Source organism: Zootoca vivipara, chromosome W, assembly GCF_963506605.1.
Source record: "Zootoca vivipara chromosome W, rZooViv1.1, whole genome shotgun sequence".
Classification (NCBI taxonomy): domain Eukaryota; kingdom Metazoa; phylum Chordata; class Lepidosauria; order Squamata; family Lacertidae; genus Zootoca; species Zootoca vivipara.
Window position 1 is genome coordinate 5,210,465 of NC_083293.1, and position 14,557 is coordinate 5,225,021.

Below are 14,557 nucleotides of genomic sequence, written 5' to 3' on the forward strand. Positions count from 1 at the left end.
AATCAGCCCTGAGTGCTCACTGGAAGGACAGATCGTGAAGCTGAGGCTCCAATACTTTGGCCACCTCATGAGAAGAGAAGAATCCTTGGAAAAGACCCTGATGTTGGGAAAGATTGAGGGCACTAGGAGAAGGGGACGACAGAGGACAAGATGGTTGGACAGTGTTCTCGAAGCTACGAACATGAGTTTGACCAAACTGCGGGAGGCAGTGCAAGACAGGAGTGCCTGGCGTGCTCTGGTCCATGGGGTCACGAAGAGTCGGACACGACTAAACGACTAAACAACAACAACAACAACAACAAACCAAGAAGAAGTGGTCATAGCAAATTATTAGATATTAAAATTGTAAAATTGATGAATTTGGGATAGTGATTCTAAATAAGGGGAATATTGGTTCTGAGGTATTGTAATAGATAAAATGGGCGTTTTTCTTTTCCCTTCTCTGTTAAATATTGGGAATATCAGCAGGAAAGATTGATTATACACTGGGACAGCAATTTATTAATTTTCTATATTGCAAAAATAGAACAAGAAAAATGACAACTACAAAGAAAACATCATCTCAGACAACAATCACAGCGTCATTGACAGGAAGAAGACAGTCAACGGCTGAATTGGACCCCAATGCAGACCTTCGGGAGCTAATAGTAAATATGAACAAAACAATCAATGAAAAATTAGACAATATGGGCCTGAAGATAGAGCAGAATTCAAAGATGATCGCAGAGCTGTCGGGTCAAATGAAAGACTTAACAATAAAGAACATGGCAATAGAAAAGACAGTGACAGAACTGGACACTAGAGTGATCAAACATGAAGATTCATTGAAAGAAATGACCAAAAAATTGCAGCAAGAGAACAGAGACTTTAAGAAAACCCAGGAAAGTTCAAGTGCACAGATGAGTGAAATAAAAAAGGCACACGAGGAGATGCTAGACCAAATTGCTGTATCAAAAAGAAATGGTTTTGAGATTCCGGGGCGTTCCCGAGACGCCGGGAGAGAATATAACGGAAAAAATAGTTAAGGAATTAGCTGATGGTCTACATGTGCAGGAGGAAGATCTGTTGCTAGATGTAGATAAGGTGTTCAGAGTAAGACCCGATCCAAAAAAGTAGTTTAAGGGTCCGGGAGATTGCCCGGTTTATTTTAATTCGAGACTTCTGAGAGATAAGATAGCGCAGAAAAGGAGAATGACAATGGAGGGACATAACGTGTTTGTGTACAAAGAAATACCCAAAAGAATTCTGAAAAAGAGGGGAAAGTATAAAGAACTAACTGATGCCCTAAAAATGAAAAACATTAGGTTTAAGTGGCTTTTTCCTGAAGGTCTGACTTTTACAATCAAAGATAGGAAAAAGTTTATCAGGACGGTAGACGAAATGGATAAATGCAGAAGGACTTATAGAAAGGAACTGGGAGGTGAGGGGAACCTGGAAAGGGAAGAAGAACAGGGGGAGGAGGAGGGTAGTATTGCTAGCTGAAGGGAAAGTAAAATTGCTATTTTAATTCTATGAATTTTTGTAGATGATCTTGTAAGGATATCAATAAAATCTGTTGAATATTTCTGTTTTCAATTAGTAAAATGAATTTAAATATAATTTCATGGAATATTAACGGCCTCAACGATAAGAAAAAAAGAAATAAAATAGAGCATATCTTAAAGAAAAAAAGATGGGACGTGATTTGTCTGCAAGAGACGCACATTGCCCCAAAACACGAGCGTGTGCTAATAAACAAGAGATTAGGGGAAGAATTCATTGCGTCTGACAAAGTAAAGAAGAAAGGAATAGTAATGTACATCAATCCCAAGTATGAGACGGAAGTTAAATTCAGGGATGCAGAGGGAAGAATATTGGGGGTGCAAATAGTTAAGAATAACAAAAAACTATTGCTGGTTGGCATTTATGCCCCAAACAATAATCAAGGATCCTTTTTTAAAAAATTACAAATGATATTATTAGACCATATAAACGATGATTTGGTGTTAATGGGAGATTGGAACGGAGTGGTATCGGTGGAAAAAGACAGATCAAAAGGAAAGAAAAAATCAAGATCGGGCAGACTACCAAAAAATTTTTTTTGAGCTTATAGAGGAATTTGACTTAGTGGACGCGTGGAGGGATAAAAATGATAGGGAGGAACAATTCACGTTTTATTCGGATTCTAATAATCCGAATCCTTCAGTAGAATAGATGCTATATGGGTCTCGAGACAATTAATAACAAAAATAGCGGAAATAGAAATCATGACAAAATCAATAACCGACCACAACCCTGATGTTGGGAAAGATGGAGGGCACTAGGAGAAGGGGGCGACAGAGGACAAGATGGTTGGACAGTGTTCTCGAAGCTACGAACATGAGTTTGACCAAACTGCGGGAGGCAGTGCAAGACAGGAGTGCCTGGCATGCTCAGGTCCATGGGGTCACGAAGAGTCGGACACGACTAAACGACTAAACAGGAAGCTGTGGATCCTTGATTTTTGTGGTGCAGGCTGTACCCCTGGGCATGGTATGTGATTTGAGGGTGAATTTGGGGGGCCTCTATGCAAATAGGTGAAGATTCGCGAGGATCCGTGCTTCAAAACCACGTTTTTGGGCCATGGTGTCGCCAGGAAGCTGTGGATCCTTGATTTTTGTGGTGCAGGCTGTACCCCTGGGAATGATATGTGATTTGAGGGTGAATTTGGGGGGGGGGCATGCAAATAGGTGAAGATTCGCGAGGATCCGTGCTTCAAAACCACGTTTTTGGGCCATGGTGTCGCCAGGAAGCTGTGGATCCTTGATTTTTGTGGTGCAGGCTGTACCCCTGGGCATGATATATGATTTGAGGGTGAATTTGGGGGGGGGGGGCATGCAAAAAGGTGAAGATTCTTGAGGATCCGTGAGGATCCGTGCTTCAAAACCACGTTTTTGGGCCATGGTGTCGCCAGGAAGCTGTGGGTCCTTGATTTTTGTGGGGCAGGCTGTACCCCTGGGCATGATATGTGATTTGAGGGTGAGTTTTTTGGGGGGCCGTGCAAAAAGGTGAGGATCCGTGAGGATCCGTGCTCCAAAACCACGCTTTTGGGCCATGGTGTCGCCAGGAAGCTGTGGATCCTTGATTTTTGTGGTGCAGGCTGTACCCCTGGGCATGATATGTGATTTGAGGGTGAATTTGGGGGGGGGCATGCAAAAAGGTGAAGATTCTTGAGGATCCATGAGGATCCGTGCTTCAAAACCACGTTTTTGGGCCACGGTGTCGCCAGGAAGCTGTGGATCCTTGATTTTTGTGGTGCAGGCTGTACCCCTGGGCATGATATGTGATTTGAGGGTGAATTTGGGGGCCCCCCATGCAAATAGGTGAAGATTCGCGAGGATCCGTGCTTCAAAACCACGTTTTTGGGCCATGGTGTCGCCAGGAAGCTGTGGGTCCTTGATTTTTGTGGGGCAGGCTGTACCCCTGGGCATGATATGTGATTTGAGGGTGAGTTTTTTGGGGGGCTGTGCAAAAAGGTGAGTATCCGTGAGGATCCGTGCTTCAAAACCACGCTTTTGGGCCATGGTGTCGCCAGGAAGCTGTGGATCCTTGATTTTTGTGGTGCAGGCTGTACCCCTGGGCATGATATGTGATTTCAGGGTGAATTTGGGGTGCCCCCATGCAAATAGGTGAAGATTCGCGAGGATCCGTGCTTCAAAACCACGCTTTTGGGCCATGGTGTCGCCAGGAAGCTGTGGATCCTTGATTTTTGTGGTGCAGTCTGTACCCATGGGCATGATATGGGTCAGTCCATGAAAATGTGGAAAAAATTTTTTTGTGTAAAAAGTTTTTTTAATAATTTTTTTACATGTTATGTTTGTGTACACATATCAAAGTGTTTTGGCAACAAAACAAATTGTTCCCAGAATGCTTCATTCCAAAATGGATGCCACCTGAATGTAGCACATGTTGCAAATGATTTTGTTTCTGAATTTAAACATACATTAAAGGTAAGATAAAATCTATTCAAACCATGAAAACAATGATTGTAATATGTCTATTGAAAGCTTAAAATGTCATCTTTCAATTGCAAATGGTCTATATTGCTCCAATTACATTCTTAATTGGTATTGATTGATGTTAATTATTGATGATTAAGCTGTAAAGTGAGTTACCAAAGCAAGTTATTTTTAGAATATCTTTCTGAATTGGAGCTTCAGAATTAAACTTTTCTGCATTTTCCTTCTAGGCAGTAGATGCAATGTAATCATGTAAACATTTTAATTTTATGTTACACTTTGTGCCCTACAAACACTATCAAAATGTGTAACGTGAGTTACCGCAATTATGGTAACTCACGTTACAGTGCTCACTGTGACGGTTTTGAATTGTTTTGGTATATTTTTCTTTTTCAACCGACCTACTGAAGGGTTAAACCTTTATGCAGCACTGTTATATAAAAAGGGAACAAGCCACAGCCTACCAAAAACAGAGAGAAGCAGTAGGACGAAAAGACTTTGATCAGAAGACTGCACTTATACAGGTTGACTTTTCGGAAAATTACAGCTGTGTGGCACAGGATGAAATTCAAAGTGCCCACTGGAAACAAAACCAAGTAAGCTTGTTTACTTGCTCAATGTGGTATAGTGGGAAGCACCACCCATTGGTTCTTGCTTCTGACAACCTAGATCATTCAAAGGAGACAGTGGTGTGTTACATAGATTTCATTTTGCAGCAGATTCCCAAAGAAGTTGACATAATTAATGTATGGTCTGATGGACCGAGCTCACAATTTAAGAACAAATATGTTGTGGCTGCAATTGCTGCTCTTGAAAAAAAGCACCACAAGAATAAGGTGGAACTACTTTGCTACATCGCATGGCAAAGGCCCAGTTGATGGCATAGGAGGGACCATTAAGCGTCAAGTTTGGAATGCAGTGAGAGCAAGAAAGCAAATAGTTTCCAATGCCACTCAGTTTGTCACCACAGCAACTAAAGTCTCCAAAGTGAAAGTAGTGGAGATGACACCAGGCCAAATCATTAAACACAAACCTATTTGCTCCATACTTTCTACAAATAGTGATGAGTAACTAAGCAGACCTGTGAAGTCATTGGCGTAATTTCCCCACCTACTATGGTTAATTCAAGTTAATTCTAAACTGTCTCTAATATTCATGTTTAAATAAATATTTGTCAAAATTTCCTAAATGACAAGAAAATAATTATTTACCTTCATAGAATTCCAATGCCCAAAATTATGATTTGAAAAGTAACATGAGTTACCATGTTATGTAACGTGAGTTACCATGAGAAAAGTTATTCAATTAATAACCGTTGAAATTAGAAATGCCAGACCACTATGCTATGAAAGGCAAGGTTTCTGTAATACTCTTACCTAAAAAGTTTTTTTCTAAATTCATCATGGAGGAGGAAAAAGAAAAAACAGTGGGTGCATAAAATTAAGCTGTCCAATTCATGTAACGTGAGTTACCACACAAAAATAATTTTTATTTTTCATATTTTGAAATTAATATAAAAAAGGTAATAAGATTCTATAATAACCAGGTATGTATTATATACATAATTATTTTATTCAAGATTGCTTCTCAATTACTATGTTTAGATATTACTTAATTGTCGCAATCATAAGTCAAATGTAACGTGAGTTACCATGGATTTACCCATATGTGATTTGAGGGTGAATTTGGGGGGCCCCCATGCAAATAGGTGAAGATTCGAGAGGATCCTTGCTTCAAAACCACGTTTTTGGGCCACGGTGTCGCCTGGAAGCTGTGGATCCTTGATTTTTGTGGGGTCAGGGTAAAACGCGGATCCAGATGATTTTAAACGGATCCTCATGAATTCATATGATTTTTTCATTCAAATAAAAAAACAACACCATGATACTGTAGAGTATGTCTTAGTCTGTAGGCAGCACCAAAAAAATCACGCATCCACTGTTTCGTGCGGCCACAATGACACAAAAACATGGTTAAAAACCACAGATCCTCACGGATCCTCATGATTTCTGCATTGGGCCACCGCAAACTCACTGTCAAATCACATATCATGCCCAGGGGCACAGCCTGCACCACAAAAATCAAGGATCCACAGCTTCCTGGCCACACCGTGGCCCAAAAACGTGGTTTTGAAGCACGGATCCTCACGGATCTTCACCTTTTTGCACGGGCCCCCCCCAAATTCACCCTCAAATCACATATCATGGCCAGGGGTACAGCCTGCACCACAAAAATCAAGGTTCCACAGCTTCCTGGCGACACCGTGGCTCAAAAACGTGGTTTTGAAGCACGGATCCACACGGATCTTCACCTTTTTGCATGCCCCCCCCCAATTCACCCTCAAATCACATATCATGGCCAGGGGTACAGCCTGCACCACCAAAATCAAGGATCCACAGCTTCCTGGCGACACCGTGGCCCAAAAACATCGTTTTGAAGCACGGATCCTCACGGATCCTCACGAATCTTCACCTTTTTGCATGGGCCCCCCCAAATTCACCCTCAAATCACATATCATGCCCAGGGGTACAGCCTGCACCACAAAAATCAAGGATCCACATTTTCCTGGCGACACCGTGGCCCAAAAACGTGGTTTTGAAGCACGGATCCTCACGGATCCTCACGAATCTTCACCTATTTGCATGGGGGCCCCCCAAATTCACCCTCAAATCACATATCATGCCCAGGGGTACAGCCTGCACCACAAAAATCAAGGATCCACAGCTTCCTGGCGACACCGTGGCCCAAAAATGTGGTTTTGAAGCACGGATCCTCACGAATCTTCACCTATTTACATGGGCCCCCCCAAAATTTACCCTCAAATCACATATCATGCCCAGGGGTACAGCCTGCACCACAAAAATCAAGGATCCACAGCTTCCTGGCGACACCATGGCCCAAAAACGTGGTTTTGAAGCACGGATCCTCACGAATCTTCACCATTTTGCATGCCCCCCCCCCAAATTCACCCTCAAATCACATATCATGGCCAGGGGTACAGCCTGCACCACAAAAATCAAGGTTCCACAGCTTCCTGGCGACACCATGGCCCAAAAACGTGGTTGTGAAGCACGGATCCTCGCGAATCTTCACCTATTTACATAGAGGCCCCCCAAATTCACCCTCAAATCACATACCATGCCCAGGGGTACAGCCTGCACCACAAAAATCAAGGATCCACAGCTTCCTGGCGACACCGTGGCCCAAAAGCGTGGTTTTGAAGCACGGATCCTCACGGATCTTCACCTTTTTGCATGGGGCCTCCCTGAACTCACCCTCAAATCACACACCATAGCCAGGCGCACAGCCTGCACCACAAAAATCAAGGATCCACAGCTTTCTGGCGACACCAGGGTTAAAAAACACGAACGGCAGAAGATGAAAATATTGACAGATTAAGTACCGTGTTTCTCACATTTTAAGACACTGTCTTAAATTCATTTTACTTAAGAAAATAATCCTATGGCTTATTTTTTGGGGTGTCTTATTTTTAAAAAATTACCTCCTCTTCCTGCTGCGGCTTGGCGCCCGGAACTGGCTGCTGCTGCTGCTGCAACTGCACTGCTGGTCGCTTTGTTGGCGCTTCAGCAGGGCACGCTGCTGGGTCCCGCTGGGTCGGGGCTCCAAGTGGTGCATGCTGCGGCTTTTGCCAGGTCCCGCCGCCGGGTTGGAGCTCGGCAAAGCACACACTGCTGCCTTTGCAGGCTCCCGCTCCGTCGGGGCTCGGCAAAGCGCTCGCTGCTGCCTTTGCTAGCCTCCGCTCCGTCGGCTCCCGACCCAGCGGGACCTGGCAAGGGCAGCAGCGCGCGCAGCGCCGCGCCCCAACCCAGCAGGAGCCGGCAAAGACAGCAGCACGCGCTTTGCCGGCTCCCGCTCAGTCGGGGCTCGGCAAAGCGTGTGCTGCTGCTCTTGCCGGGTCCCGCTGGGTCGGGATTTGGCGCGGTGCACACTGCGGGTCACGTAGGGCCCTGCTGGGTCGGGGCTCGGCGCGGGGCGTGCTGCAGCTTCTGCCGGCTCCCGCTGCATCTGAGCTCCACACGGCGCACGTTGCGCATCCGCTTCCGGCAAGGACTGGTATCTTCCTTTTCCTGTTCCTTACGGAAGTGCCATCTGGACCTGCTCCCAGCACAGTATAGCAGCGTTTCTCAACTAGTGTGCCGCGAGACGCTGGCTGGTGTGCCGCGACATGCGGCGGCGAGAAGGGCGATTTTGCAGCTGCAAACTCCACCTCCCTGGGCGTCCTATTTCTTCGCCCCTTCTAGTTTCCACAGACCAATCAGCTTTCATTATTTCCATTTTCCCCATGCCTCACGTGACAGGATCATCCCAGAATCCTTTAGCCAAGATGGCAGCCCCCAGCTAATAGTGCCGCACGTGTGTCTCTTTTTTGGAAAATCGAGCGGACTTCAAGTAGCTACTTTTAAAATATTCAATCTCCATCATTCAAAAGGTAGTTTGTTGCCAATTCACGGAGGCATGAAGACCAAATCGTCCTCTCACAAGTCCGAGAACACGCACAGGGTAAGATACGGGACGGCGGGGTCGGGTGGGGTGGATCAGAACTTTTAAGAACTCGGCAGCGCTGACCCGCCGGAAAGCAATATTTGGCAAGTGTTTCTTACAGTCATAAATTATAATATAGGGCGGCACAGAGTTAATTTTTTAAACTTTTTTAATGGTGGTGTGCCTCGTGATTTTTTTCACGGAACAAGTGTGCCGTGGCCCAAAAAAGGTTGAGAAACACTGCAGTATAGTACCGGTACCCCAGCATGTCTTATTTTGGGGGGATGCCTTATATTTTATTGCCTTGAGAAAATCGTGCCATGGCTTATTTTATAGGCACGTCTTAAAATGTGAGAAACACGGTATGGATGTTGGTGATCTGACACTAAGTAAAAGCGAAACTAAAGAAGTGCCATGGTCAGATCACTACCTGGTGCAACTGGACTTCTCCACAACTCTTCCCCTCTCTATGGAGGTGGACCAATTTGGATGGTCCGCCCCCGCCACTTAATGGATCCAAATGGTTTCCAGAGAGTGGTACGGTAGGGGATGTTTTATCCCATGTTGATGGCCTTTCAGCCGATTCCCTGGTGGCCCGATGGAATGTAGAGTTAACCAGGGCTATTGAGTGTTTGGCTCCGAAGCACCCTCTCCAATTGCATGGAGCCCGGACAGCCCCGTGGTTCTCCATGGATCTGAGGGCAGTGAAACAATCGTTGAGACGGTTAGAGCGCCGGTGGCGGATAACTCATTCTGAAGCTGACCGGACACAGGTTAGAGCTCAATATCGAGCCTACCAAGTGGCGGTTTTTTTGCAGATAAAGTCGCTCAGATTCGGGAAGAGGTAAACTCCACCGTGGGAGCAGGGCCGGGGCGGGAGAGTGCTAGAGTCCTGTCTAGTCCAGTTGCGTGGGATCAATTCCATTCTGTTACCTCCGAGGATGTGGACAGGCTGCTTGGACGAGTGAAATCGACCACCTGTTTCCTTGATCCTTGCCCATCCTGGCTTATAAAAGCTAGCCGGGAAGGGCTGGGCGATGGGCTTTGCGGGTTGGTGAATGCTTCTCTGTGAGGGAGCCTTCCCAGACCCGCTGAAAGAGGCGGTTATTAAACCGCTTCTTAAAAAACCATCTTTAGATGCGGCCAATATGGCCAACTATCGTCCAGTCTCAAATCTTCCATTCTTGGGCAAGGTGATTGAGCGAGTGGTTGCTGAACAATTCCAGGCACACCTGGAAGAAGCGGACCATTTGGATCCCTTCCAGTCGGGATTCAGGCCTCATCATGGGTCTGAAACTGCCTTGGTCGCACTGGTTGATGATCTCCGGCGGGCTAGGGACAAAGGTGAGAGCTGTTTCCTAGTTCTGCTGGATCTCTCAGCGGCTTTTGACACCATCAACCATAACATCCTTCTGGACTGTCTAGAGGGGTTGGGAGCTGGGGGCACTGTCATACAGTGGTTCCGCTCCTTCCTCCTGGGCCATGTTCAGAGAGTGGTGGTGGGGGGTGAGTGTTCGGACCCCTGGGCTCTCACTTGTGGGGTCCCTCAGGGCTCTGTCCTCTCCCCCAAGCTTTTTAACATCTACATGCAGCCGCTGGGAGAGATCATCAGGGCGTTGGGGCTGGGTGTTCATCAGTATGCGGATGATACCCTGCTCTACCTCTCTTTCAAATCAGAACCAGTGAAGGCGGTGAAGGTCCTGTGTGAGTGCTTGGAGGCGGTTGGAGGATGGATGGTGGCTAACAGATTGAGGTTGAATCCTGACAAGACAGAAGTACTGTGTTGGGGGGACAGGAGGCGGGCAGGTGTGGAGGACTCCCTGGTCCTGAATGGGGCAACTGTGAAGGACCAGGTGTGCAGCCTGGGAGTCATTTTGGACTCACAGCTGTCCATGGAGGCGCAGGTCAATTCTGTGTCCAGGGCAGCTGTCTATCAGCTGAATCCCTACCTGCCTGCAGACTGTCTTGCCAGAGTGCTACATGCTCTAGTTATCTCTCGCTTGGACTACTGCAATGTGCTCTACGTGGGGCTACCTTTGAAGGTGACCCGGAAACTACAACTAATCCAGAATGTGGCAACTAGACTGGTGAATGGAAGCGGCCGCTGAGACCACATAACACCGGTCTTGAAAGATCTACATTGGCTCCCAGTACGTTTCCGAGCACAATTCAAAATGTTGGTGCTGACCTTTAAAGCCCTAAATGGCCTCAGTCCAGTATACCTGAAGGAGTGTCTCCACCCCCATCGTTCTGCCCGGACACTGAGGTCCAGTACCGAGGGCCTTCTGGCGGTTCCCTCGTTGCAAGAAGCCAAGTTGCAGGGAACCAGGCAGAGGGCCTTCTCGGTGGTGGCGCCCACCCTGTGGAACGCCCTCCCATCAGATGTCAAAGAGAAAAACAGCTACCAGAAGACATCTGAAGGAGGCCCTGTTTAGGGAGGCTTTTAATGTTTAATTGATTGTTTTATTTCATTTTTCTGTTGGAAGCCGCCTAGAGTGGCTGGGGACTCGCAAGACGACGAGGTTTTCTATGAAAGCCGCTTCATCTTGCGAAGCGCAGCCATAGAAAGCCGAAGCAGCAGCGAGTGGCAAAAAAGGGGAACCAGCTGTAGCGTGGTAAGAAGGCAAAGGAAGATCACCTGTCAGCGCGGGAAGCTGATCTTCCTTTGCCTTCCAGCCGCGTTACAGCTGGTTCTCCTTTGTGTTCTGCTGGTCTCTGCCAGTTGCCACAAACGGTGAGCGGCAACCGGCGGAGACCAGCGTAACGCAAAGGGGAACCAGCTGTAGCTCGGCAAGAAGGCTGACAGCTGATCTTCTTTGCCTTTTTAGCCGCGCTACAGCTGTCAAATCACTTATAATGCCCAGGGGCACAGCCAATGTAGGTCTTTCAAGACCAGTGGTACGTGGTCTCAGTGGCCACTCCCAGTCACCAGTTTAGCCAGGGCCGTCTTAAGCATATCCAGCGCTGCAGTGCAAAGATCCCTCCAGCCCCCCAACCCCTCTGTTTCCCAGAGTTGTCGACCCAGCAAGGTCAGGTGGTACCCGGTGCGGATTTTTTTTGTCACACCCCCCATTGAAATTATTAAAATAAGGAAAAATAAGATACTTACAGTTGCAAGTGTTATTTTCTTTTCCTTTTCTTTTTTTACATTGTGAGCCTGAGCACTTAAAAACCCCTTTTCCTAAAATCAAGATGCATATATTTTTAAGTTCTACTTATTATGAACATGTAAGAAATGGTGCTGAATTTCTAAAGCGACCTCTTTCGGTTTAAGCGCACCTATACATGCCTCTCCCAAAAGCCATTCCCTTTAAGCTCAGATGTGCAGAGGCTGGTTGTAGCCGTTCAGCACTCTGCCCATGCACAAAGAAACTCTCATTCCTCATTCCTTCACATGTCCCAGGGTCAAACCCTGACACTGAAAAAATGGTTCTGGCTGAGTCCTGAAGTCACATTAAATCCCAGTTCAAAGCCATGCCATTTGTCCATAGGCGAGCACGTCCGTTTTGCCTTCCTCTTGATTATCAGCCAATATTTAGTGTATGAATCGAGTTACCAAAGGACTAACCTGCATGTGGATTTTCAATGATTTGTCAGGAGTTGGTGTCAGTTGAAGGAAAGCTGAACGGAGATGGGGGGTAGGTATAAGTCCCATCCATAGGGCCAGAGCTTGAGAGAGCTGCTGTTCCTTGACGATGGACATGGAAGAAGCCAGGCCATTAGGTGTACAGTGGAACCTCGGTTTACGAATTTTCAGTTTACGAATGCCGCAGACCCATCTGGAACGGATTGTTTAACTTTCCATTACTTTCGATGGGAAAGTTCGCTTCAGTTTATGAACGCTTCAGTTTATGAACAGACTTCCAGAACCAATTACACACATGCTTCGGGTTAAGTACGCTTCAGGTTGAGTACTCCGCGGACCCGTATGGAACAGATTAATCCACTTTCCATTACTTTCAATGGGAAAGTTCACTTCAGTTTATGAATGGTTACTCCGCGGACCGTCTGGAACGGATTAATCCACTTTCCATTACTTTCAATGGGAAAGTTCGCTTCAGTTTATGAACGCTTCAGTTTATGAACAGACTTCCGGAACCAATTGTGTTCATAAACCGAGGTACCACTGTAACTTCTTCCATGAGTATAGCACCCTTCTGGGAAAAGTCTCACGTATCCCAGAAAAAGAAAACTTCCTTCCATAGAACTCTTAAAAGGGCAAGAACACTCTCAAGGACTGACAAGGTAGTCAAGGGATCAAAGAACAGCAAGCAAGAGAAAACCCCACAAGGGCACCCCTTAATAAAATGATGAAATCCACCAAGAACATCCCTGAACTCAGGTATGGGCAACCTCCTCATGTTACTGCACTACAACTCCCATCATCCCGTCATCCCTGGTCACTGGCTCTGCTTGCTGGGGCTGATGGTAGTTGTGGTTCATCAATGTCTGGCGGGCTAAAGGTTCACCACATTGGTGCTAACAAAATGGTTCCTTGACAGCCGAGCGCCAATGTCACAATAAATAAATGTTGTTATTTTGGTTTGGTGGGTGCCTTGCTGCTGAGGGCGTTGTCTTCATTATAATGACCAGATTCACACAAACAGTGCTGGCCTCCCTTCAAGTACAGCTTTCCTCAACCTCGTTGCCTTCCAGATGTTTGGGATTGCAACTCCCACCATCCCTGAACTTTGGGAAGAAGATGGGAGCTGGAGTCTGGAGGGCACCAAGTTGGGGAAAACTGACATAGGTAATCAAGACTGAAGGACTGCCAGCTCCAAAATTACAGCCTCTGTTGCTGGATAGCTCAGTTGGTAGAGCATGAGACCCTTAATCTCAGGGTCATGGGTTCGAGCCTCATGTCGGGCATGATTCCGGGTTGGATTAGATGACTCTAATGGTCCCCTCCAATTCTACAATTCTATGTTTCGAAACAGAGACCACCGTGCCTTCCGACTCATCTCTGCTCAACGGCCCAGTTGGGCAACCCTTGAAAATGGCGGCCCCCATAGGCAAAGTTAGGGAAGTGAAGGATGCGGGCAGGTTGTGCTTTGCACAGTGGATATTTCTCCCCCATATTTTTCTATATCACATGATTCATTTTCTTGCATACAAGGGCTGCGGATGGATGGGTATGTCCTCGACACCCAGGCAAACCAATGGCATATGACACTGGCTCTGACAGGCGGGCCCTGACCAGAACATGCTGTGGTCCATAGTCTTGGTTTTCCCAGGCTGGTGGGTGGGTGGGTGGGTGGGTGGTTGTCCCTGCCTCGCAGGGGCATTTGGAAAAGTGGAGCCTCACTTTGAGAGAACGGTTTAAAATGAAAATGCTGCAATTGACGTGTCCTTGCGAATCAAGTGGCATTCCGACAGAGCGTTACCAAATAAACCTTTTGCTATTTCACCTTCCAAAGCCTGCCTCGTGTGGAGTTGCTTCTCTGTTTATGGTACTTTCTCTTTAAACAACAGCCTTACTGCGTCTGCCAAAGTTGATCGATCAGGCCTGAGACACGCAGTGCAGGATCTTTTCTTTGCATGAGCGATGTACCAGGATTTTAAAAAAACAGACCAAAAACTATGGTTCCAGGTGCCCCTCCCCGCCTTCGAGGTGGCTTTGTCGGAGGCACGGCAATCTGCACCCCAAGGAGCGCGCAGCGTCGGGCGGCTGGGCTGGGCTGAGCAGGTGGGGGCACAGCCCCTTAACGGAGGCGGCTCCGCCACCGCCACCGGGAAAGGAGCGAAGCGGGGGAAGCGGACAAACGGGGGGTTCCGTGTGCCTCCTCAATGCGCCCCTGCTGGGCAGGCAACATGGCCCAGGGTGCCACTCAGCCCAAGGGGAAAGACGCCCCTGAGTCTAGCTGCCCCATTCTGGATTAGTTGTAGTTTCCGGGTCACCTTCAAGGGTAGCCCCACATAGAGCGCATTGCAGTGTTCCAAGCGAGAGATAACTAGAGCATGCACCACTCTGGTGAGGCAGTCTACAGGCAGGTAGGGTCTCAGCCTGCGTACCAGATGGAGCTGGTAGACAGCTGCCCTGGACACAGAATTAACCTGAGCCTCCATGGACAGCTGTG